Source organism: Sinocyclocheilus grahami, unplaced genomic scaffold (genome assembly GCF_001515645.1).
Source record: "Sinocyclocheilus grahami isolate Dianchi unplaced genomic scaffold, SAMN03320097.WGS_v1.1 scaffold450.1, whole genome shotgun sequence".
Classification (NCBI taxonomy): domain Eukaryota; kingdom Metazoa; phylum Chordata; class Actinopteri; order Cypriniformes; family Cyprinidae; genus Sinocyclocheilus; species Sinocyclocheilus grahami.
In genome coordinates, this window is record NW_015505629.1 from 747,962 (window position 1) to 774,386 (window position 26,425).

Sequence of the window (26,425 nt, forward strand, 5' to 3'; positions counted from 1 at the left end):
TTCTGTGCTTTAATTGGTTTGTCTCTCCTGAGAGGAAGCTCAGATCTACAGGTCTTCTGTGTGCAGTTTTTGCAGATAAATCGGAGCTCTACACAGAGGATGGTCAGTCAGAGAACTGCAGATTTCAACTCAACATCACAATCATCTGGTGGTGACAGTCTGTTAACTAGTTCACTCAGTTCAAAAAAAGACTCTCTTGTTGGGATATAAATCGACTTCAGTTGTTTTATGACTTTAAGTGCAGGTAAATCTGAAATCAGAAGTAAAACGGAGTAAAGCAGGTTTACACAGATATATAATAAAAATGCTACTAAAGCTGAAAGTATGCTCCTGTTGTCTGCTTGAACTAAAAAAAAAATTCACAATAAGGATTTTACAACAGAGTAAAAGTAAACGTATATATGGAAGGGTAGAAATGTCAAGTGTGTGTTATTTCACAGTGCTTTCATAAATGTTTTCAGTGTATTTCTGTGATTTTGCATGTCACATTGTTTCCCCTTTTTTATGTTTTTTCCCCCTTTTTGTTAGCAGGGATTTATAAATAGTTAGGCCAAATCTCAACCAGTTACTTCGGCCCCACTTTATATTAAGTGGCCTTAACTACTATGTACTTACATCAAAAATTAAGTACAATGTACTTATTGTGTTCATATTGTATTGCAAATCACTTTTGCTGCTATTGAGGTGGGATATGTGTAAGGTTAGGGACAGGTTTGGTGGTATGGGTAGGTTTAAGGGTGGGTTAAGGTGTAAGGGATGGGTCAACTGTGTAATTATAAATGTAATTACAGAAATTAATTACAGATGTAATTACATGCAGGTATTTTTAAAATATAAGTACAATGTAAAAACATGTACACAATAAGTGCATTGTACCAAATTATTAATTTAAATGTAAGTACATAGTTGTTAAGGCCACTTAATATAAAGTGGGTCCGTTACTTCCATGTCTTTTCTTGGTATCTTGGCAGAGTCAAAGTACCTAGTTTTACTGAAAGTTTTAATACATTCTCCATTTACATAGCAATCCTCCAATTTAGTTAGTTTTAGTGAAACTAAGATCAGCTTAGTTTGCCAAAGGTGTCTGAATGCTATAGTATTTCAGTAAATTTGTCATCTGAAGCTCCTCTTACAGCCCTTCCTCAGTAGAACAGGAGGTTTGTGGTGGCTCTTCTTTAGCTTGTTTAAAAATATGCACAGCTGCAATGCCAGCCTTTTTTTTTTAACCGTATCAACTGAAAAGTTAAAAGGTAGTGAATTGAATGTCAATGAATTTAACAAAATGCTAAGTCACAAACACAGCAGAGGTTCTGTGATATCAACAAAGACCTCCAGGAATGAATGATGGGATAGTATGTCCCAAAACAGCTACACTTTCTTTCTACATACACAAACCTATGCTCTTTTCCATTATTTTAGTTTGTAGCTACAGGTAACAGGGTTGCTGATGGTTTAACAATATTTGCTTATAGACCTTTACATATTCAGGATATAAAACTGCATAAAAGGTCCTTCAGAAAAAAACTTAATTTCTAAATCTTAGAAAAAGAAAAACATTGCAAAATGTATTCTGGTTAGAGATTTTGACAGTTTATTATGGGAAATTTGGATACTTTAACTCAAGGATTTATATATACACACACACACACAGGGCCGTTTCTAGGCATAGGCGAGCTAGGCGGTCGCCTAGGGCGCCACCAGCTGAAGGGATGCAAATGAGCGCATTTACTGGCACTTTTAGCAGGGTTGTGATAAAGAGTGGCACGGTCACCCTGAAATATGACTGCCGCCCCCACTGGATCCCCCAACAATATTGTGCTAGAGTACTGTCAATCTGACGATGCCTGTATGCCACTAGATCAGAGTGCTGTCAATTGCTGCCTGATTGTTGCATGCAGAGTTTGCATTTGGAGCGCTCAACAACACCGTTAGATCAGTGGGCTATGACAGTGCTTTGGCAAGCTAACACTATTTTTTGCCATGTAATAAAGCTAAGTTCAAAGGCCAGTTTAAAATATTGCTACAGTAAATAAAGTGCACAAAATCAGTATTTTGTTAAGGCAGTATTTGTGGCACATTTGTCCAAATATTTGTGGAATATTTGTCCAAAAGGTTTTTAAAGGATCAGTGTGTCATGTAATATTCCCATATAAACTTTAACATCCAATTTAAAAATATTTGTATAGTAAAATTCGCTAATTCACGAGATACATCCTTTATTAGACCACTTTGTCGAGTTAAATGCATTCTTACGGAGGTGTCGAAATGCTGAATCAATTCATTCACTTCCAACAGCGCTTAATGGGAGCAGCGTCACGTTATTTAAATAATAATAATAATAATAATAATTCATTACATTTACATAGCGCTTTTCTAGGCACTCAAAGCGCTTTACATTAAAGGGGACGTTAATGCGTTAACGAGTAGCAAATGATAAAGTAGCTGCATTGGTTACTTTTATGCCACTGATAAAGCTTTTAAATGTAGTTTGGGGTAAAAACGGGGTTTTATAGGTTTGACTGAAATAATAATGCAATAACTGACACTTTAAATCAATGTTTCAAGAAACAACAACAAAAAAACAGACAAAGACAAAAAAGTAGCCACTGATAATATCTAAACAATATGTAGTAGTATAGTATATAGTATCCAAATCAAAATGTAATAAAATTAATTTATGTGTGATTTATGTGTAAATTATGTGCAATGTCTTAGCCACTAGGGATTGTTACACAGGGTTATACAGCATCTAGTGGCAACACAATGATATTACAGATACTAAATTGTGCAAAATGTTTATCTTAACAGTCAATTTACAAATAATGCATTCAGATTTGTGGAACTCAACGCACTGAATATCCACAAATTAGTGTCGTTACTATGACAACCAATTTGAATGTGACAAGCAACTCGTATCTGTCTTTGAATGTGACAAGCAACTGGTGACTTGTGTGGGGGGGCAATAGGGATTTCGCCTAGGGCGTTAAAATGGCTAGAAACTGCCCTGCACACACAGACCTGTCAGTTTATCTTCTGTTCATGGGCCTGGAATTGATTGTATTCATTTGTGAATCCACTAGATGGCAACACTCATAGTTGGGTCATTGGTATGCAGAGGTACAAGAAGAAGAACCATAAAACTACAAGAAGAAAATGGAAAATACCAGCAAAACAGCAAAAGATAAACGCCAAAACAGATGGCAGAACTCAGTGTCATGTAATACATCTCAGAGCAGGTTTAGTGAAAATATGAAGCAAATTAATTTAATTATTTATTTTATTATTATTATTTTATTTGTTGTTGTTTTTTTTGTCCTTACAATGAAAGTCAATGGGGTTTAACATTCTTTTACTCCAAGCATTCTTCAAAATATATTCAACAGGTTGCCTAACCTGTGCTGGCAAAATGAGTCACAATGAGGAATTTTTCAAAAATGAGTTATTTTCATTCTCCAAATAAAAGACCTTCATAATTATGTATGCTTTGTTGGAATCGGACGAAAAATGACTGAGCTACACCCGTTTGATGTCGATAGAGTCAGCAAAGTCCATTTTGAGAAAAATTAAGTTAAAGTTTTCTGAAGGTTTCAAAGCAAAATCACCTGCAATGTTACATCTTTTCCTCCACTTCTTTTCTTAATAATAATTACTATATTAATAGTTACAATATAGCTATTTTTTATTTTATCTTTGTTATTATAAATGAGAACAGATGCAGCAACAAAAAAAACAGTAGAACAAATATAAGAAAAATAACAAATAGTGCAGCACCTTTTTCATTTTACATCTAAACAAAAGCATTCAAGAAAAACAAATAATCAAATTTAAAAATCCCTTTAGTGTGTTAATTACAAATAAATTGATTATTAAAACTACAAAAGCAGTTCAATCAAGAGCAGCGAGTGATTCCCTATTTAATTTTTTTGTTAGATTAGCATTAATGAGACAGACGGCCCATATATTAAGACTTAATGTAATGCACAGATCTAAAATAATGTTACACATCAGATGTTTTTCCTCAACAGTTCCCCAAACGTTCACTTAAGATATAACAGATTATGTTTGCGTGAATATTTAAATGCTGTAATTCTGTGTATACCTGTATGTGTGTATTTATTGGGATTGTGCAGTCAAAAGCGCCTTTATGCGGGTGCTTTGGATGACAGTCAGTGTGAGAAACGAGATGGAGAAAAGGTACTCCTCTCAGAAAACGTACAAATAAAGATAATTTTAGATGTTTAATTACTATTTGGAGCATTGGGATTGCTAGACGAGGGCTTAATGAACTTGTTGAGGCTTTGTGAAAACCTCAAATTTGACTAAAATCAATATTTTTCACTTTTTTGCATGTAACTCAGAATAATACCAGTTAATAACGTTACTTTTAAAACTTTTTCTTTGCCTATAATAATAATAATAACAATAGCCTAATAATAATAATAATAAGTACAGCGTTTTCTAGTCAAAAAATAAAAAAAATAGGAAGAGATCTGGTATCTTATCCTGCTGCGCTTAGTCACAGCCAATACAGCATAATCTTTTCTAGATTTTTGCCAAATTATAGGCTACTAAACAAAAGAAAAACATTTGTTAACGCTTAAAGGCATTAAAGTATTTTTTAAGATATTTAAAAATGTTTGCTGTTATGCGTTTAGGCTATAAAAACGTCAATCCAAAAACAAATAAATTTAAGGTGAAATTAATGCCTACCTCAATTGGTACAAATCCAAATGTTTCCATATTCGTGACGTATCTGGATGCTAAAATATTTTTTATTATGTAATAGGCTTTGTACTTCACTCACATCGACATCATCCTTCACATCGCCTATATCAGCACAGTGAGGCGGTGGTCACGCTGAACGCAACAGATTGTACAACGGAGAAGTGCAACTTTTTATGTTTCTTTAACCCTTTAGGCGCCAGGGTTTTTTGGAAAAAATGCTGGATTTTGACATCAAGATTTCAAAAGCTTGTGGCTTGAAAGGGCTTAAAGATAGAGATCTACTGTAAATTAGAAACATGTTGGACATGACCGAAAGGTTATGTGGGGTGTAAATATACTCATCTAATTAGCATATTATGACGTCATCAGGGGCGGCCATCTTGAATTTCATAATGTTCAGGAAATAGTAGATATTGAATTGATGTTTTAACTTATTTACATGTTTTTTTTTCGGTCTTATCCTCATTCCAAATGATCAGAAAAGAGGAAACAAGCAATAAAATAGGAGAAAGTACTAAATTATTACTATATTACAATACTATATAGTAGTAAAACACATGTGAACAGTAGCCTACTTTTTGATCAGTTCATCAGTAATATTCAGGAAAAAATATATATGGTGTGAGTGGATGTTTGAAGTTATGTGCATGAATTTTTTATTTTTTATCCTCATTCCAAATGATCAGGAAAAGAGGAAATCAACAGTAAAACTATTAGTAACTATAGTAAATTATTACTATATTACTGTGCCATAGTAAAATGCATGTGCCTATTTTTTGATCAGTTGACCAGCTATCTGCCCAATCAGGTATCTAGGTGACAAAGTTCATAGTTCTTGGGAGTATGGTACCTCTCACTGCATGGCACAGCGCACATACCTATCTCACACTGACTGCACCTGTACTTTGTAAGGGTGCAGCACTGGTCAAATCTTTCTCTGCTACATAACCAACAGGCTCATCAAAGCGTTTGATCCAGTCCTGATACACTTCTTCATGCAGGGGTGTCAAACTCAATTCCTGGAGGGCCGAACCCTAATTAAACACATCTGATCCAACAAATCAAGTCCTTCAGGCTCATTTGAAAACTACATGGTATGTGTTTTGGAGCAGGGTTGGAACACAACTCTGCAGGGCTCCGGCCATCCAGGAACTGAGTTTGACACCCCTGCTCTAATGCATTGCCATTGCGACGTACCTATGATGAATTTACAGCTGAGCACAGGCATTTCACGCGTTGGATGCATCAGCGTCACATTTGCATATCTGAATTCCTGATTGGTTGACAGCAAATTTCAAATATTAAATGGAACGATGAAATAACGTTATTAACCAGTTAATGGCTATTTCAAATTTTCGATTCTGTTCGGAACTATAACATTTGATTTTGTTTCTGTTTCTGGTTCTGTTCCTGTCAAAATTTCGTTTGTTTCCGGTTTTCATTTTCGTTCCTTGAACCGGTTCTGAGCCCTGGTAACAAATGATTGGCACAAACATATAGGACTTTAGAGTTTTTCCTAAGAAACTTTAGCACTTCCTTCGAAAATGAAATTTAATCACCGTGTCCTCAGCAGCTCAGAAGGAGGGAGTGTATGGAGATTCCTATGTTCATTGGTGCATCCTGAAACAACACTTGCAATGCCTCTTTGGCTCTGACATTTTTTGTATCTTTCCAGCAGCTACAGCAAGAAATCTGTGAAGGCGGATTGCTGCTTCTCACTCAGGGCGGGGTCTATGATAATAGGGCAGAGAGTGTCACAAATGGGTGGAACTTTTTCCCTATGATGACATCAATGTAGGTAGAAATCTGGAACCGCTCGTTTGGAGAGTGATGTCATCATCAAGTTCAGTTCAATTCTCTTCTAATAGTGTCTGTGCAGTCAAGTCAACAATGTTGCCAGAAATTGTGTCCCCAACTAAGCAAGCCAGAGGCGACAGTGGCAAGGAACCAAAACTCCATCTGTGACAGAAATGGAGATAAAACCTTGGGAGAAACCAGGCTCAGTCGGGGGGCCAGTTCTCCTCTGGCCAGACGAAACCAGCATGATTTGGGTTAATTCCAGGCTGCAGCACAGGTCAGATTGAGCAGAGGAATCGTCTGGTTCCCGTGGTCTTGTGCCGATGGATGACGAGGTCTTCACAGGGGATCTTTCTCTAGGGTTCGTCTAGTTGACATGGTCTCTGCTGACCTTCAGGGCTGTAGAGGTCGTCTCTAGGTGCTGATACACCATCTGATCTGGATACGGTCTGGATCTGGGTGGCTACGGTGACCTTGGAATAAGAATAAAACAGACTAATGTGTGCAACATTAGGTGCTGATTTGGTCCATAGATGTGTTGTCTGAGCTTGAGATCTTCTACTGGTGGGATTTTGTTGACCCGTGAAGGAAGTTTGTGCTTGTTGAGTGTTGATTGATCTCAGAGGGTTGTTAGGCACACATGCCACTCTGCTGCCATGACATTTTCCCATTGCTTTGGCATTTCAAAAATACCTGAATTTCAAATTTAAAGGAACCTTGTCTTGATACTTCAGCACTGAACATGTTTGCTCAAAGCAATCAAAATTTTATTGAAAATTAAAATGAAAATCACAGATTTTGTCAACTACACTTATTCGTGTAGGAAAATGAAAAGTCATCATCATTCTTCCCCAGATGAATCACTAGAGAGGACAAACGCAGTCGCTGGTCCCATGACCTGTGCTTGATGGGCTGTCATTTGGGGTTGTTTAACTAAATTACTGAATTATTGTTATTATTATTTATTTGTTTATTTTTGCCAAAAATAAATACATACATACATAAAAATAATAATGATAAAATATGAGAGAGAGAGAGAAATAAGGCATAATGAAGCCTATCGCATATATAGTGCGTCCAGCACAATACGGGTCTGGCCTTTTTATTTTGGATTCTGTACATATCCAAGATACTTCCCATGAATAAATGATTGTCTTGTATAATGCTACCTACCTTTGAATTATGAGTGATAAAGCATTCTTGCTGGTTGTGTTCAGGTAGAATGTGTTTGTGTATGGAGTGTTTCAGTGCTTTAGTGCATTTTGAAATGTTTGAACTGCTGTGTTAAGCTGCATGTGGAGAATGACGACTGTGTGCTGAGAAATACATATAACCAAAAGGCTTATTTTGAAGTGCTGTGATCTACAGCATTTTGGAGTATTAAATATATGTGAAAATTAGTAGATTTTTCTGTTCAATCTAGCAGGCTTTTGAGATGTGAATCTGTTTCTCTTCGCTAGTAATTATGGATGAGATCAGACCTCTATGGTTAGCCAGAACGAAATGAAAAAAACACCTAAAACCTGTAGCTAGGGGTGCGCCAATCCGATATTCAGTATCGGTCAGACGAGACCAATCCAAATCCGATTTTGTGCGTATACTACTCTGTGTTATTGTTAAGCCCTACGAAAGGCACAAAATCATTATAAAGCACCATAAAGTTTCCTTGCACTATATTTCAGGTGTTGTGAATATTTAAGTCATTAAATAAAAGTTTACGTAAACTCTTCTCTCCGCTGTGGCTGTCAGTCATCCTCCATTCAGCATTCAAACTGCGTGTCGCGTTCGGTTACAGTCAAGACGATAAAACTATCTCTAAGATGATTCACTGTTCCTACTATTATACTTGATCTGTAGATAAAGATCAGTGGTTTTGCTTAAAAGGACTTTATCTTGCTGGAGTTTAGTGCTGTTTCTAAAGCATGTTAATGTTACTTTCTACTGGGTGTCTGTTAGATCACTACAATAGAGAGCACTATGAATTGTTCTTCATGTGCACAGTAACTGAAATTTAAAACTGTTTAAAAAAAAGGCTCAATAAACTATCACACAGATATAATACACTACGCATCAAAATCCTCTTCCCTTTGTGCTTTGAACTTTTCTATGCGGAGCGCTGTGACTCCGTGTTGCTTCAAGCGCATCATTCTGCGCATAAGCACTTTGTGCCGCTCTCTTTAGGAGCCTTTCATGTTATAATACTTTTGCGCAATGAAACATTATTAATAGCCTTTCTTGTTGTCTTATCTATCATATGTTGCGGTCTCATTACTGTGCTATACATTTAAAATAAATGTCTTTTAATTTGATAGTATATTAATTAATATATAAATATAATAGGCTACTTGTTTTTCATTAATGTATTTTACAACAATACAAAGAGAAATGTTTAACATTTTACCAGATTTAGCCCTACACTTATTCACATTTATTTGTTCCCCACTAAATAATGTTTTTGTTTTTCAAGGCAAGGCAAGGCAAGTTTATTTGTATAGCACATTTCATACAATTCCTCCCTGGTGCCCTTTTAGCTAAACACAAAACGTCTTTCAAACAATTATTTACTACGGTATTTGATAGATGAATGTGTGAAGGTGTGTTTGTGTGTGTGAGCTGCTGCAAAGACACCAGGAGGATTGTTTGAAGCCATCAAAAAATAATCTCAGGGAAGACAATATTCAGAATGACAGCTGGAGGCTGTGCTGAGGGTCAAATTAGTGACTGTACACTTATAACAGTATGAAAATGGATTTTAGACTGAGATACAGTACCAAGTGATATTACATTGTAGCTCAAATTAGTCTCATGAAAAAGAACCTTTGAAACATCTGGTGAGTGTAGATGATGATTTCTGAAGCACAGATTGATGCATGTAACTGACAGAATAAAGCGACCAGCAGAAATGAATGAAAGAATGTAGCCAAGCAGAAGTTCTCTTGGTCGTCTCCTCTCATGTTTCATGTTTATTTGTGTAGTGCTTTCACAGTACAGCTGTACAGAAATATATGCCTCAGTGTCCTGATTGTCTTAAACTCCCAGTGAACAGCTTTACAGGGAAACAAGCTTTAATGTCTTCAAGCAGCCACAGGCGACTGTGGCAAGAAAAAAACTCTGAAAGATGTTTAGGTAGTGAAGAACAAACGAACTTTGAGAGGAACTGAACTCTTCTGGGGGAGCTTGTCCTCTTCTGGCATTAAATCAATGTCTCTACAGCAATATAATTTAACTGTGTGCAACGTGTAACATGAGTTGTCTGTTCATTGAACAGATCAAGCTCTGCAGTCCAACATTATGTAGGCAGTGATTAAACCGTAAGCTAAGACAACAAAAACAATCAGAGCGCCTAGTTATCACTAGTTTTATTTTGATTTCCCGAGTCCGCTATTAGCAAACAGCCCGCTAGCATCGCCAGCGTGGTCGCCGCTAATCTCGCTTACATTACTAATACTCTATTCACACACATTACCATTGTTTTACTCACTGTTACTTGCTTTAATGGCAGATGTGTGTCTACCTTTGAGTGCAGGTGAGGACACGTTCGAGCTGCATTCAGTGCTGCTCGAGCTGGAAGCCGTGGAGAAGCAGATCCGCGACCTGGTGGAGAGGCAGACCCAGATGAGAGAGCAGAGAGCCGCGCTGGAAACATCCCGGGCTGACGCTCACAAGTCGGAGGTAAGTATACAGCGCGCTGCTAATTCTCCCACCACCTCTACTCCGTGTGTTTCTCTGCACAGGCCCGGTGCACCCAGGACGCGATCTTCCCAGATGTCCTTCACTCCGTCGCCGGGACACCACAGACCCTGGGTGCACCCGCCGCGGAAAACGCGAGCCAGGCCCCGGGCGACGACCTCTTCCTTTCCGCCGCCTCCGGTCTTCGAGATATCCACCCGGAACCACTTCGCTCCCCTCCGTGAGACGGAACGTGACGCTGTGATCATTGGAGAATCCATCGTCCGGCACGTCCGTGCTACGTTAGCTGAAGGTAAAGTGCACACTCACTGTTTCCCTGGTGCTCGTGTTCTCGATGTTTCTGCGAAAAGCTAGTTCATGCATTCATGACCTCTAGACTGGACTATTGTAATGCACTGCTAGGTGGTTGTCCTGCATCTTCAATAAACAAGCTACAGGTAGTCCAAAATGCAGCGGCTAGAGTCCTTACCAGGTCAAGAAAATATGATCATATTACCCCAATTTTACAGTCTCTGCACTGGCTACCTATTAAGTTCCGTATCAGTTACAAAATATTATTACTTGCCTATAAGGCCCTTAATGGGTTAGCTCCTGCGTACCTAACTAGTCTTCTACCACGCTACAATCCATCATGCTCCCTAAGGTCGCAAAACTTTTGGTGGTACCTAGGATAGCAAAGTCGACTAAAGGAGGTAGAGCATTTTCGCATTTGGCTCCCAAACTCTGGAATAGCCTTCCTGATAACGTTTGGGGTTCAGACACACTCTCTCTGTTTAAATCTAGATTAAAGACACATCTCTTTGGCCAAGCATTCAAATAATGCATCTCATAATCTTCTACTGCAGTTATATCTGATCAAATGCACATTATTATTCTTTAGTTTGGGTTAAACAAATCAATTTTGCTTGGTTGGAACAGCAGCTACGCTAATTATATCTCTATTTGTTTCTCTGTTTCTGCTGGGATTGACATCCCGTGGTAACTAGGATTTACACAAGCTTCAGTCTGGATCCAGAACACCTGAGAAGAGATGATGCAACCCCTCAGAGGACCTCAGATGATGCCAACCCTGAAACAACATACAGAACTACCACATTTTGCTATAAGTTTGATTGCATCATATAATAATTGCTGATAATAGTGTTCATCGTCTGTTTTATTACGTCTTAAATTGATTTTTCCGTACATTTCTGCCACATGTACATTAATTGACAGTCACCACTGATAAGCTACCACTAAATATTGTAGAAACTTAATTTGCTGTAAAGTTACTTTGCAATGATTTGTATCGTGAAAAGCGCTGTACAAATAAACTTGACTTGACTTAACTAATGATTGGTAATCTTTGAGCTCCATCTGAACTGAATATACAGATGCAGACAGCAGTAGAGGAGCGTCGTCATGCAGTGAACTATTTTACCAGCACTGCTATACTACTGCACTCATCTGCTTCATCTTCACTCTGTGATTTTAACACTAAATCCCACTGGCAAAGCAAAATCTATAAACGCTGCTGCAGAGAGATTGAGGGAACAGATAGCAGTGTGTTTGTAGGACTAGAGCCGCACTTGACCGTGATTGAAGTGGGCCTCCCTGTCTCACTCTCAGTCTCTGTCTTGTTCTGAAAACTATATTGTGTTTATTTATGGATGTATATGTGCATATGTAATGTTGCATTTAGCACCCTCACGTGAGATGAATGAGTAAAGGAGAATGAGGGGTCATGATGATGAACGGACAGGTGGAGTGTCTGTGGCAGAAAGAAGACTGACATTTTTCAGACCTCCTCATCCTCCTCCGTCTCCTCCGTGCTGTTTAAATATGCAGTGTGTAATGAAAAGGTGAATAACTGTCCCTCCGCAGGGAGTGAGTGAGACTCAATATTGACTGGCCTTAAACAGCAGGGTGACACCTGGCATGTCTTGTCCTGTGGGCAGCTTTCTGTGAGACGAGCATCTGGAGAGCAGATCTCTACAGCTGACCGCATCTGAACCCGGTCCTGAGGGCTTAAGCTATCAGTCCAGTGCAGGAGGGACCGGCCCAGTAGCTGATGACCGCAGGAGTGTGTGTGTGTCAGTGAACACCGGTGAAGCTGATGGCAGAGCAGGATCACATTCCGACTGGTAACCCGCTGCGTGAGCGATGCATTTATTCTGCCAGGTGACTCACAGACAGAAATAATTGGAGGAATTAACTAGCTGCAATAGAGGCCAGTGTCAATAATACATAAGAAATATAATGGAGTCTGTTTGGCTGTAACAGAGCACACCTGCTGTTTCCTCCGGTTTATAAGCTGAAGCTTTGTTTCATTAGCTTTTGAAAAGAAAGGCATAATTAAGCATCTCTATTTCTGGAATCTTTATTTCTAAAGGTGAAACACCTTTCAAACCATTCTGTCAATCATCAACACAGCGCTTTACCTACCAGCAACTTGAGTTGTCAGCTTTTTGTTTTTACCTGCTGCAAAAGAGGTTCATTTTCTTTATGGATGATTTTGCACATTTGAATTGAATGTACAGTACCATAAGTCACTTTGGATAAAATTACCTTTCAGATGCATAAATGTATCAGAGGTTTCAGTGTCTGTAAACCTGAATAAAGCTCAGCAAACTTATATCATTACCAATGCTAACATGATGTCCAAACTAATTTCATTTGACTTTATAGTGTTTTCCAACATATGTTTGGAGAAAAGAGACTCAGCTGTCTTCACTTCTCCTATCACAGAGGTGATCTCATGTTCCTCTCTGACATCGCAGCTCATCACCTCAAACTCAGCATTCACAACACAGACTTCCTTATGTTCCTGGTTCAAACTCCTCCAGCCCTCGTCATCATGGTTTGTGTAAAACTTGTGTGACCGACTGAACTGTCAGAAGTGCTTTTGTAGGTTTGCTTTATTTTACAAAGGTTCAATTATCTGCTTACTTTACCACTACGCCACCGATCTTCAGCATTCTGTCAAATATTTGTGTAGAATTTATCATTTTATCAGTGATTTCTTCAATATATGTGCTAGTTTCTTGACACACTCTCTTTCTTCCAGAATAAAATAATTTACATTCTGATCAATATTAATTATTATTTTACGTACATTGAGCATCAGGGTTTATTTTGCGATAATGAGTGACTGAAGGTGCATTATCCCTTTTCCATATTTGCTTTTCTTCTTCCACACATAGATCCTATACTCAAAGACAGATGTATTTACCAGGACAGATTACAGCCTACAGGACTTTCATTTAAATTTGGATTTCACGTTTGATTCAGTCACATGGAGCCGCTGGCCTCACGGGACCGCCAGTCGTTCGTATGCAGAAAAGAATTACGATAAGGGTTGTGTTAGAATAAAATGTTTAAAGATTATTTTAAAAAGCTTTCGCCCCTCAGGCCAAGCCTTCATATCAGGACAGAGCAACTGGGAAAGAGATTTGAAGGTTTAGGCAGAACAGGCAGTAAGAAGGATGTCTGGTTTTCATGGGATGAGTTTTATTCGAGGACGTCAGCTGTACATGTTTTACACACAGTACGTGTGCATGACATCTGACATCTCCAAAAGCACTGATGTGTCCTTTGAATTGTGTAGGTGTAGGAAACTCTCAGGCAGTGATGGACAGCTGGTGTCAAAGGACACTGTTCGGGAGACAGACACACTCTGTCAGTTTAAATCTAGATTAAAGATCCATCTCTTTAACCTGGCTTACACATAACACACTTACACATTTCTATTACTCAAATCCGTTAAAGGATTTTTAGGCTGCATTAATCATGTCAACTGGAACTGGGAACACTTCCAATAACATACGATGTACTTGCTACATCATTAGAACAATGGCATCTACGCTAATATTAGTCTGTTTCTTTCTTATTCCGAGGTCACCGTAGCCACCAGATCCAGTCTGTATCCAGATCAGATGGTCACTGCAGTCACCCGGATCCAATACGTATCCAGACCAGATGGTGGATCAGTACCTAGAGAGGACCTCTACAGCCCTGATTTTCAGTGGAGATCAGGACAACTAGATGAGCCCCAGAGACAGATCCCCTGTAAAGACCTTGTCTCAGACGGCCACCGGGACAAGACCACAGGAACCAGATGAGTCCTCTGCACAATCTGACTTTGCTGCAGCCTGGAACTGAACTGCTGGTTTCGTCTGGTCAGAGGAGAACTGGCACCCCGACTGAGCCTGGTTTCTCCCAAGGTTTTTTCTCCATTCTGTCACTGATGGAGTTTTGGTTCCTCTGGCTTGCTTAGTTGGGGACACTTAATTTCCAGCGATATCGTCGACTTGATTGCACAGACATTATTTAAACTGAGCTGAGCTGGATGATGACATCACTGAATTCAATGATGAACTACCTTTAACTGAAAATTGAGTGTTTACTATTGTCCTTTTGTATTGACACACTATTTTCCTATTTTGATACTGTAAAGCTGCTTTGACGCAATCTGTATTGTTAAAAGCACTATATAAATAAAGGTGACTTGACTTGACAAGACTGTCATTACGAAATAATTCAAAGCATTTCAATGCCATGTAAAGCTGAAACAGTCAGGTTTAACTGCTGCTTGCTGTTAAATACCACGAGTGTCCCTCATTTGGCAGTTCACTCCGGGTTAATGGATGTTACGCTGGGCTAAAGTTCAGCAAGAAACTGTTGCTATGTTACCCTGGACCGCGATGCAACATTAGTTTTGGGCTGGTCTCTCTGTGTCTTGCATTTTGTATTGGCCTGGGGAATGATGCGGCTTTCTAAAGACCGTTAACACCCTTCCCAAACTAAAGGCACAAAACCAGCATTTCAACATTAAGAGAGCGCATGGGCAACAATGAAGACATATAAATCTATTAGTTGCTTTCTATACACCTTCAGAAGGCAGACAGATGTTAATGAAATCAGGAAACAACATTAACAAACATGTACTAAAGATGCTGTCATCAGGAATTAATGTTTTATGCTACATAATTACTCAAGATTTTGTCATGAAAACAAGTACTTGTAAAAAAAATAATAATAATAAAAAGTTGTATTATTAAAACTATTTTAATTCTGTTTATTTTTTATCTATTTTCTGTCATGTTTGTGTGTGTATGTTCATAGTTTGACATCACCATGTTTAAAATGGGCATGTAAATAAAGAATTGAAAACTTAAAGATGGGAGTGATTAAAAAGAAATTAAATAATTATACACAATTTCTTTTTTGCTCAGTGCATTTGCTGGTCATTTCTGGAGCTCAGTGGAAAAAAAACAAATTTTTAGTGTGAGTGTCTTTTGAGACTGATGCTTTCTGGGGCAGGTAGAGTCTCGTATATCTGGAAAAAAACAGATCATCATCCCTACACCCCTGTAGATTGGCTGATTTTTAAACTTGATAATAATTGACATTATTACTGTTATGGTCTTTGAAGTCATTGGATTTAATGTTAAAGAGCAAATTAACAATTTACTGCTCAGTAACTAGACACAAACACAGAGACGCTCTAGTCACCTGTGGGCCTTTCACCTGTAACTAATCAACATAAGCCTGTAACTGTCCTCACAACACACACACACACACACACACACACACACACACAGACAGCGTTTGTGGAGGGATGCAATCTTATATGCTAAATCATTTAAATCTTGTTTGAACTCAACACACGTCAACATGAACAAAACAAGAGAAACATTTTGTTTATATAGTGCTTATTTCACAACACAAGCAGCTTAACAGAATGATATTGCAGTGATAATGACTTAAATTCCATTTAAAGATGCCTTAAAGGGGTGGTTGATTGCGATTTCACTTTTTAAACGTTAGTTAGTGTGTAATGTTGCTGTTTGAGCATAAACAATATCTGCAAAGTTATGAAGCTGAAAGTTCAATGCAAACGGTGATATCGTCTTTTAAATTTCTGGCAGTTTAATGCCTACAAAAACGGCTCGTAGGGACTACAATAAGTTACTTCCTGGGTTCATGACATCACAAACCCAGATAAACCCCGCCCTTGGGAAAAGGCAGCAAAGGGGGCGATGCCGTGCTGCGCTGCTTTAGAGAAGAGGAAGAGAAAACTAGAGGTGCACGTAAAAATCTGTTAATATATGAATCGCGATTCTGTCTTCTAACGATTCTAATGGATTCACAAGTCAAGTCAAGTCACCTTTATTTATATAGCGCTTTTAACAATACAGATTGTGACAAAGCAACTGAACAGCATTAATTAGGAAAATAGTGTCAATAATGCAAAATGACAATAGTAAACACTCATTTTAAAACTGAAAAAGGATGGTGTATAAAATTGATTTTAAGATAAAAAATTAGACGACAAAGAATTAACTTGACGGAGCTCAAACTCAAACCACACGGCAGCAACAAACAGGAAGTGACGTATGCTGTGACATTACACGACATTACAAGTTTAAAAATCAATGTTCAAAATCAGTGGTTCTTAATACTGTTCCTCGCGTCCCCTGCTCTGCACATGCTCTGCATCTCTCTCTCTCTCTCTCTCTCTCTCTCTCTCATTCAGCTTAGCTCTGACAATGAACTTTTCCAATTATACACTTATTTTCACATAGCTATGAGAAGCATTAAACATGGATGCACATGTGGTTGCTGTACTGTATTAAAGTTTTATTCAGGATAAAACCGTATATTAAAAGCTAACATAAGCGTTGTTTACAATACAACCGGAGCACATGCCACTGAGGAGAGGGGCGGGACGTTTAGACGCGCACTAGAGACGGTTGAGCCAATCACAACACACTGGGCTAGCTAACCAATCAGAGCCCATCGCCTATTTCTGAGGGAGGGGCTTCATAAAAAACAGGAAAAGATCGGCCCGTTTCTCAGACAAGGGACAGAGCTGTGTGGAATAAAGGTAAATTATGTGAAAAATAATGTTTTTTTTTTTAAACGAAGCATTAACACATGTTAGACTGCACCCCATGAACACAATCAAGCCTAGAAAAAACTCAGTGAAACACCCCTGATATTTTTTCTTTAAACCCTTGTTAAGACAAAGGTGACTGTGGGAAGAATTGAAAACCTCCATAGTGTTTGGTTTTGTCTGCAGAATTGTGCAGCCTAATGGACGAATGACAAAGGGTTCAGACTTCACACTGAGAAGATCTGATCTCACAGAAAGCCGCACTTTCAAATGTTTTATTTGATTATGTGTGTGCGTGTGTGAAAGTGTGTCAATTTCTGATTTGCAAGATACATGCACAAAACATGACATCAACCCTAAGAAGAGAGAGCAGAGGAACAGACAAGGATGCCAAACATATTCAACATCAAAGCCGACGGCTCTGAGTTCAAGGGTTGGAATCAAAGGTACAAGTCGTAGAGCTGATGATGTGATGAATAAAAGATCTCTGTCTGTCTGTCTGTCTGTCTGTACAAGCTGTAGACTTGTTCTAAGTTTTTCTGTCTGATTTAGATTGTGAGAACATTGTTTATGCTCTTTATTTAAAGGATTGGGAAAGATGGAGGAGTAATATAGATCCGCTTCCCTGCTTACAGAGATCTTCGTGATTTCCTGGAATGTTTGAAAAATCTGAATTGTAATTTCTGTCTGTATGTTTTTGCAGGTGAAGCTCTGAATGCGTACCATGGGGTGGAACGGGACTTTAAATCTGATTTTCAGTGGTGGACAGTAACGGAGTAGCTTTACTTCGTTACTGTACTTAAGTAAATTTTTAAAGTATCTGTACTTTACTGGAATCGTTTTATTTTGAGTAACTTTTACTTTTACTTCACTACATTCCAAAGCATAAGATCGTACTTTTTACTTCACTACATTTCATAAAACATATCGTTATTCCTTATAATATATCACACGCAGTAGCGGTGTCTGATTCATGAACGAACTGATTCTTTTAAATCGGTTCGCAAATCGCACCAAACGATTCATTCACGAATTGGAATGATCCGATTGCAGCTGTTCTCGAGTCGACAACTCGCTGATTCAAATGAACCGTTTAGTGCGAGTCTCCAGTGAACTGAATTCACAAGTAAGAACTGGGAGATCTTGTGAGTGCTCGCGCGTCTGATGCTGCTAAAAGTAAGTAACTAATGTCGAATTTTAGGATTAATTATTGTAACTGAAAATCATATTTAGGTCAAAACTGTCAGTTGTTTGTGAACTAAATCTGCTGTAAAGGGTGATCTATTTAAGCCCACTGAAATGCTTGAATGCAGACACATCAACATTGGTGTCTCTATTTTATGTTAAAAAACCCCCCGAAACATTCAAGTATCAAGTATCACATATAAAGTACAGATTTCAAGTATCTGTACTTTACTGGAGTCATTTTATTTTGAGTAACTTTTACTTTTACTTCACTACATTCCAAAGCATAAGATCATACTTTTTACTTCACCACATTTCATAAAACATATCATTACTCCTTATAATATATCACATGCTCTGACACGCAGAAGCGGTGTCTGATTCAAGAACGAACTGATTCTTTTCAATAAACAGTGGTCCTGCTAGGTTCCGATAAGATGTGAGTTCCAGCGCTCCAGAACATCCTAAGTTACGTGCCAGGTTTCGGCCTTGTCCTTTTACTAAATAAAATAATTCATGCGCGTTCATATTCCCCGCTGCCTTAACATTAACAGTTTTATTAAAATGCTACGCATTTAGCCCTGTCTGACGTCTGTTTTTATATTGTTTATCAACAGTATGCATTTTTATATTGTTTGGATTAACTAGCCGAGTAGACAGATATGGATGTTTGTACATAACCATACTGAAAATAAGTAAATATTGTTAGCTGATGCTAACTGTCTAGCTAACAAGCTTACTGTTGCTAAGTTGAGGTAATTTTTAGATATAAAGTCCAAATATTTTTATTCAACCACTTAGATAGATTACATCTGAGGGAAAAAGAAAGGATGTGATGTGATGTTCAGAACATGGTAACTACAGTAATTATCAAAGTGGGAAGTGATGCCCTCTGGGGGCATTTGGCCAGGGGTGTTTTTACACAACAGACAAGGTTTGAGAAGAAACAAATCATTAGGAAATTATAATTATATTTTCCTTAAAATGTTCTTCCTAACTTTATTCTCATGTCATATATCACTGTGATGTTCTGCAAAACAACAAGCTTTAAAACACTTGTTTCTTACTGGTGAAAATCAGATGGTCAGATCTGTTTACTCTCAGGTACATCACAGTGTAAGCTTCACAGTGAACATTACTACATCACTCTCGTCAACGTAGTCCATATCAACAACAACAAATATATCTTGACTCCATATAGTTATTTTGGGAAAATCCCAGGTATTTTGAGCAGTAGGATTATAAAAAATATGAGCTAATATAAATTTAAATTAAGTAGCCTATATAAAATTTATTATTTTTATTAAAATATGACTTTTTTATATAAAAACATACTTTTTACTTAAGTACATAACAAATCGAGTACTTTTGTACTTTCACTCGTGTAAAATTGAAAAAGAGTACTTTTACTGGAGTAATATTTTATTATACGTATCTGTACTTTTACTCAAGTACTTGATTTGTGTACTTCATCCACCACTGCTGATTTTCACCTCCCAGATGTTGAGTGACGGCTTGAGGGCATTTTCACATCTTTTGTCCATATGGCAGCATCTGCTCGGTGCTGTACTTCTCATTCTTTAACACACATGATGGGAGATTGTCCGATAGCAGCACATTCTGACTGTCGTTTGACATTTAGCCGATGTAAAAGTTGGTGAAGCAATGTGTGACGAGAGGGGCGGGGCCGAGAGCCGTGGGAACGGAGTGAGGCCGGTGGAGTAAATGCTAATGCATGACACCTGCGCCACTCACCGGTCTCGAGTCCCACAGAGGAGCTCCGGAAGGATAAAAAGAGGAGTGACGACAGTGTTGGAGGAGAGAGGACCAGGCCTGGACTTTATTTTGTGTGCGGCAGTCGTCCGCGAGGGGCTGCCGCTTTACTTTCATTTTGTGTTTGTTTATTTTATTATTAAAGTTTTGTTCAAATGTTCGCCGGTTCCCGCCTCCTTCCTCCCGGTTTTCAGCACCAATATAACAAAGTTCGTAGGCACGGGAAGAAGGAGGCAGGAACCGGCGATTATTTGAACAAAACTTTAATAGAAGGTGTTGTCCTCCTCTGTTTGCTGGCAACCAGCTGCAGTGATTAGTGCAGAAATGTGTACATGCAAAAATCTGCTGAAACAAAAATAGGAAAAAAAACACCAAATAATATAATTAGAGCAGAAATGTCCAGAGGAGAGCCTGCTCTGAACATTTCACTGGAAAACACTACAAACAGAAAATATACAAGGCAGAGACAAAGAAAGATTCTAGAGGACTAAGTGAAGATAGGGAAATCCAAAGGTCTTTTCAGAATGACAGTTTTTAGTACATCATGCAACTTAAATATCTAAATTGACTTCATATAAGAGGAATCTGCAATAGACTGGCCAACCATCCATCCAGGGTATTTCCCTGCCTGGAGAACGAATGGATGACAGAAATTTAATTTACACAGATTAAAAAATATATAGATATAAAAAATAAAAATCAAGTTCTGGGTTGTACCACCTCAACTGAGACCTTTGGGATAAAAGCCCAGCCAATGGAAACTAAATATTCTGTGTTGAGCGGTGCTTCAGGTGTCACATCAGAGCAGATAAAGGACAGATATTTCACAAGAACCCATACTTGAGTGAAGTGTTGTCTCATGAACTCATCTCATTGCGATTGGATGGCTGATTCATAGTGTTTGTGTTCTTTCTTCCTATGTGCCGATGCTGTTTGTGTTCATTTGTTGTGGAATGATTTGTTGTTCTCTTTAGGCAGCCAACAATTTCTTAAATCAGAATAATATAATATAATAATTTTCTGTTTAAGAGCAAATTCAAGCTGTTCCATTCTGAAGGAAACCAATCAGGGTATCGTCCGATCATTCGTTTTTTTATTTAATATTGAAATGTGAAAAACGTTTTTCGTTTGTTCGAGAAAAAAAAATCAAGAATTTGGCTTCATTTTCACCAGCTGAGGAAATTCAACCTGCCACAGGAGCTGCTGAAACAGTTCTACTCAGCCGTCATCGAGTCTGTTCTGTGCACTTCAATAACTGTCTGGTTTGGTTCAGCTACAAAATCAAACATCAGAAGACTACAGAGAACGGTTCGGACTGCTGAAAGGATTATTGGTGCCCCCCTGCCTAACCTCCAAGAACTGTATGCATCCAGAGTGAGGAAAATGGCTCAGAAAATCACTCTGGATCCATCTCATCCAAGCCATCTCCTTTTTGAACTTTTGCCATCTGGTCGGCGTTACAGAGCACCGAATACCAGGACAGCCAGGCACAAGAACAGTTTCATCTACCTCATGAACAGTTAATGTTCTCCCATTGTGCAATTAAAGTACAGTATGTGCAATAACCTTATAATTATTTATCACCCTAAACCCTAGTACATCCCTACAGCTTATTTTATTTTATTCTATTCCTATTCCATCTATACCACACTTGTACATACAATTTATTCTTTTTTTGTGGTTTATATTTATGCATGTGTATTTTATTCACATCTTATTTTATTATCTGTGTGTTGTTGTTGTCTCCGTGTACTGGAAGCTTGTGACACTATAACAAATTCCTTGTATGTGCAAACATACTTGGCAATAAAGCTCTTTCTGATTCTGATTCTGATTCTGACTTTTCGTTTTTACATTCAGAGATAGAAAACGAATAAGCAACTTGAATATTCGATCTCTACATGTGGGCGGGAATGAAATGCCCCTCTCCGCTGATTGGTCAACCAAACATTTAATTGTTCTAAAAAACATAATAAGAGTCCTCCACTCCTATGGTTTCTTAACGTGTTTATTTCTACTACATTTTATCTCTTTCATCAAACAGCCAGATTAACGAATGGCTTGTCACAAACCGTATCGAGGCAGAGCCTAGACAGAGCTTTCTTTTGTGTAGGCATAAATTCTGTAACTTACCCGTAAAATATTAGTTTATAAATATTAAATATGAATTTACTTCGCACCTGCACTCACAACTACCTACTAGCCTACATCTTTGGCACACCGTCTGAATTATTATAGCTAACCACCTATTAAAATCTGTGTGGCAAATCTGCGCGATGCACTGCAGCGTGGGAAGAATGTATTGTAGACAAGTGCAGACCACTATTAATTTATGTGAACAGGTAGTTTTAGGCAATAAACTGAGTTTATTTAATTAATATTGAGTATTGGCCAGCTAACTGATGGCATACAAAATTGTTAATTTCTCTGCCAACTAAACCCTAGTCACAGAACCGTGGTGTGACTGACTCGCAGCAGGCACATAGAGTGGTGTATCATTCCTGAATGAATCAGAGTCTTTGAAAAACCCATTAGTTATTCATATTTTTGTATTAAAAATATTGTATAAAACATTAATCTCATTTCATTATACATTTGTAATTGCTATGTAAATGCACGTACAGCTGTCTGATCAGCATTAAACTAAATACATCTAAAAGCATCTTCAGATGCAGGTTCTATATCACTGAATACTGATTTAATTGGTAACAGCCTATTGTCATATTATTCTAATTTATTTGATGTAAGAATTTAACATTAAAGATTACATACAAAAGGTAAAAGGTAAAAAAAAATAAAATAAATAAAAAAATAAATAAAAAACTGAAAATCAGTTGCCCCTTATTGGAAAGTTAATTTCTGACACTGGCTTATTTACATAAATTGATAGTGGTCTGTGCTTCACTACAGTACATTCTCCCCGCGCTGCAGTTTGTTGCGCAGCTTTGCCACACAGATTTTGATAGTTGGCTATAATAGATCAGGCGGTGTGCCAAAGGACCAAAGGCTCTGCCTCGGTACGGTTTGTGTCAAGCCGTTCATTAATCTGGCTGTTTGATGAAGAGAAAGAGATCAAATGTAGTAGAAATAAACACGTTAAGAATCAATAGAAGCGGAGGACTATTATTATGTTTTTTTTTCTATGACTATTATTATGTTGTAATGTTTGGTTGACCAATCAGCGGAGAGGGGCGTTTCATTCCCGCCCACATGTAGAGATCGAATATTCAAGTTGCTTATTCATTTCTATCCCTGAACGTAAAAACGAAAAATGAAGCTGGATTCTTGATTTTTCATTTTGTTTGAACAATTGAAAAACAAAATATGTGAAATATATATTTTTCAGATTTCAATATTAAATAAAAAAACGAATGATCGGAAGATACCCTGATTGAAACCACATGGAGCTTTAGGGCTCCATAAGTGGACAAAACTAGTACTGCAGCTTTTATTCTATCAACTACTACAGTGTAATAGGAGTAAAAACAAAATAATTCACCTCCCATTCCTCTCTCACACACACACCCACACACACATGTGAAATGTCACTCTTGGCCTCCCAATCAGGTGAAAATGAATTAAGAAGAGCAGCTGTCGTCTGCTCGGAGTCTGATAAGGACCTGCTAGCGCCTCATGGCATTTCGTCAACACACACACACACACACACACTGTATTCACTCAGAGGAACAAACACACACAGCTGTGATTCAGAGACCAATGGCGACCCTCAACACTCGACTAATATGTCCAACATTAACATGTATCACATCCAACAGAGAGTGCTGAAACGGCAAATTATATGAGAGCAGAGATGGGCTACAGCAGCTCAGATAGATGTATTTAAATGGATCAGTTCAGATTTTTCCCCCGGACAAACTTGGCTAACAAGACAAATGAATGAGGTCAAATATTCAAGAGAATGACAAAAACAAAAGGGAAAGCCAAATGTGGCCTAAGTCACCCGATGCAGAAGGTCAAAACAGTGGCCCAAAGCCCAGAGAAGTGACCTGGAAATATGCTTGCCAATGAAACACAACTGAACTTAAGTTCAAGAGCACAAATTCAGATTGAAGAGACACCTTCGGCCATTTAACATCCTAATGATGTGCCCTATATTCTTATAGTCTGATCTCCAATAGAGGGAAAATCTGTGACTGTGTCCAATCCATTCTCATGAGATGATTTCCTCCAATCACAAGATCAACAACATTTTACACATCATGTTTGTGAATCAAATAGCAAACGTAGACCATATGAGATATGAATGACTTCTGCCATAAAAAGGGACAGAACTATGTGCAAAAGGGAATAATCAGATAAAAATCAGATAATGCAAATATAAATATATAGGAGGAGAAAAACCTAAAATATATATTTTTAAAAACTTGATAAGGCCATTCGTCCAGTGCATTAAACAGAATGAGCATTTTAAATAGCTGCAAAACAATGTTTTCCCTGGTGTTTGGACCTGTCATTGCCATTATACTTGCTGTACTGTTTTTATATATTTGCTTTCACCACACTTTCTTTGCACTTATAGATTGTAAGTATTACTTGTAATATGGTCACTTACGACTGCTTAACTGATGAATGTATAACTTAATCAAAGATCACAATGACTGTGGATGGGTTCTGTAAACACTAAATCATTCACTCTTAGCCAGTGTCCTCTGGCTCAATGAGCTCTGAATGCTAACGAATCTTTCAATAGCTGCTCTTTTGATGTCAAATGAAGCAGCTTTACTGGCTGGAACAAAAAAACATGGAGGTCCAGAACAAAATTGGATGCTCTCTAGCTCAGCGCTCGCTGTACACCAGTGGACATCACAGTGGTCACCGGCTCGGGGAATTGAGTTATTGATCGCATGGATGCTACAAATAACTTTCAAGGAGAAACAACAAACGGCAGAACATCCCAACCCACCCTGCACTCAGAACAGGTGCTGAAGCTGAAACATAGATCCAGTGTTTCATTTGACCGCCTCACATTAAACAAATCATCTCTCATCTCATCTCATCTGCAGAACAGCAGTGAGAACAGCTTCTCCACGTTCTGTTCCTAATCTGATCCCTTGTTCTCTGATTAGAGGGCCTGAAAGTCACATCCTCAAGGCCGGACATCAACATCTGCTCACGTGTTCTGGAAAGCATGGATGGCCCCACAGATGCCAGCTCCTGGTTACTGCACATCTCATTAGCATAAAGACACCTGTCAGCATCATGAGCTCTCGGGGCCCGTGAGCACGAACACTTCAGAGTTTACAGTCACTAGCTGTGCAACTGATGGCAGGTAAAACCAACGTGTGTCTCCATGGTAACAGGATGCCAATCTGCATGACTATTGTCAAGTCAGTTTTATTTGTGTAGGGATCGCTGGTTCCAGTCGTCTGTGTGATGGCTGTGGTGTTTTAGCCTAGACCAGAATATCTCTCTCTCTCTCTGTTTCACACACACACACACACACACAAACACAAACACACACACACACACACACACACACACACACACACACACACCGGCTGTGTGATTTCAGTCCATCCCGAACACTGTAATGCTCCAAAGTGACACATAAACTGCATAGCATTCACTGCGCGGCCCAATCCAGCAGTGCAGTTACATTGATCCATTTGATTTCTACACAGAATTCTTAATTTTAAAGTTTTGTTGGAGGTCAGACATGCCAAACATTTAACTGAATTAAGTCACTGAAACTTAAAAAAAAAAGTTTATTAAAAACAGAAATGGACATCCCTTCTTGTTTTGAAAGAGGGATTGTGTTTATATCAAAAGGAAACCTCTTGTGTGTGTGAGGGACAGCAGGAGAGACAGAAGATCAGATGCTACTTTTGGAACAATATGAAATATGAACACTAAACAAAAAGCTCAGGACACATGACAATATCAATATAGATAAAGAGAAAAAATGTCTATTTTTTTCTGTTTTTTCCATTCAGGCTGTCACTGTGATTGTGGTGTCAAGCCTCAGAGAGGCGGTTTCTGTTCAAATAAGGACGGATAAACAATAATGAAACAAAGGTACTGGATTTTTGTTGATATGTAGAAACATTACACTAACACATAGTGACACACAGATTTACATTTACGTTTATGCTTTCATCCAAACTGACTTAAAAATGAGGAACATCACCATGCCCATTTTAAAGTATAAGCTAGATTAGTTCACACAAAATACAGAAAAGGGAACAAGAAAATGTTAAGTAAATAGAAATTTCTTTGTGACTGTCTCTGCAGATCTTGAGGAGGTTCAAGAAAATATTATTGTGCAGAAACAACCTAGTGCCACTCTTATGTACATTATTCATTGGTTGGTTAGTTTACATATTGATTTCACATTTCCATTTCTGAACATCAACGACT